The sequence below is a fragment of the Trachymyrmex septentrionalis genome, unplaced genomic scaffold (genome assembly GCF_001594115.1).
Source record: "Trachymyrmex septentrionalis isolate Tsep2-gDNA-1 unplaced genomic scaffold, Tsep1.0 scaffold11, whole genome shotgun sequence".
Lineage (NCBI taxonomy): Eukaryota > Metazoa > Arthropoda > Insecta > Hymenoptera > Formicidae > Trachymyrmex > Trachymyrmex septentrionalis.
Genome location: NW_017304228.1, coordinates 2,839,133 through 2,841,048, shown reverse-complemented (window position 1 = coordinate 2,841,048; position 1,916 = coordinate 2,839,133).

Genomic DNA, 1,916 nt, shown 5'->3' with positions numbered 1-1,916 from the left:
AACAGCAATAAATAATTTTATTTTAATTAATGTAATAGCATTGGTAAAAATGAGCTGAAATTTACGTTAATGAATATATGTTTCAAATGTTATTGGTACAACAAAGAACAAAAACTTATATTTGTAAGATTTATTCATGATTGTTTATTCTTAACAACTAGATCTAGACCACAGTTGCAAAAATATGCATACATTGAATTAATTTATGTATACATAAAATATAATTAATTGTCTTTATCAATAATATTAAACGCTTAATTAAGAAAAATTCAGATCTAAACAATCAATTAATACATAAAACATTATATATTATTTGATTTAAATAAATAAAAAATTATTGTCTTAATCCATTTCTTAAAGATTTAAAAAAAATCACAAATGTAAATTGGCAAAAATACAGAGTTGAATATTTTTAACTTAACTAACCTTTACGAATTACTTTTATTAATGGTAATTCAGCCGTCCAACTAATATAATAAGATCAAAATTATTTTAATTAAAACTTGATAAACATCTCACTAAATTCTATATTAATTTCGTCGTCACTGTGACATTGTGTATTATTTGGACAATTTAAAAGACGAATGTAAAAAAAGGTAGTAAATGTGTGTCTAAACAAAATGAGAATTGTTAGTTTTATGTTTCTTTTTTTCTTTTTATGACGATAGAGACTTAGATATTACATTTTTTACTGACGATATTTAATATCGTTGTGTATATAAAAAGTCATTGAACACAGCATAAATTACTAAATAATAAATTTTTTCTTGAGTAAGATGTTTTGATAAACTCGCAATTAAATGTAAATAAAAACATTATATAAATATGACGTCTTAAGAAAACAAATATTCCACGTATTAAAATAGATCTTGTAACGTATCGAATAACACAAACTCTTAAATCTCACAATTAGATGTAAATAAAAACATTATATAAATATGACGTCTTAAGAAAACAAATATTCCACGTATTAAAATAGATCTTGTGACGTATCGAATAACACAAACTCTTAAATCTGACTTGTTATTCAAAATTATTTAACTTTATAATCTATTTTATAGTCTAATAGTCATTTAATTGATTTGTCTCTTAATTTTAATACTTTATCTTTCTTTCATGGAACAACAATTAAAATAATAAAATAAAAAATAAATATATAAAATAAAAAAAAGGGATTAGCAAGAAAAAATTATGAGAAAAAAAATCCTGAAGATTAGAAAGATTAAATGCGCAGGTTGTTGGCTCGTTCGCGAGGTAAACAGCACGTATTGTGACAACGAGCGTGTACATATTTCCTGCGTGCAAATGATAGCTTAAACCCGAACGCACCCGCCCGTCATCTATACACCACGCGAATTTTAATTCCGCAAGTGATAATCACCGTGACAATTAAGCAGCGGGATGGCACGGCCAAGGTCGCTCCCGGCTGCCAGTCATCGATATAAAATTTTCTTTGCTACTTAGTCTTTGTCTCCTGTATCTATAGTCCTCTCGACCGCTATCACGGATGCGATGTCACTTCCTTGTTTGTCGATTCGTGTCCATTAATTTCGTACGACGTGTGTTTTGTTAATATATCATGATTCGTATACTGCTCGAAAATAGGATTAAGATAAGCGTAACCTTTATACAAGGAACTATTGTAAAAGACATCCAAGCGTAATTACATTTACAAAATAAACGTTACAACGTGTAATAAATATTATAAACTGAAAAATAAACATAAAATTTGATACGTTTTTTTTTAAATTATTTAATCAACGTTATAAAAACGTTTATGAAACACGTAACCATAGCATTTCACACAAACAAGTAAAACGAAGTTTTAGTTTACTTTTTCCATTACTGTGATAAACTAAAGATATATAAGCGCGCAGTAAACAATTATTGTATAATTATAATAATTCTCCATTATA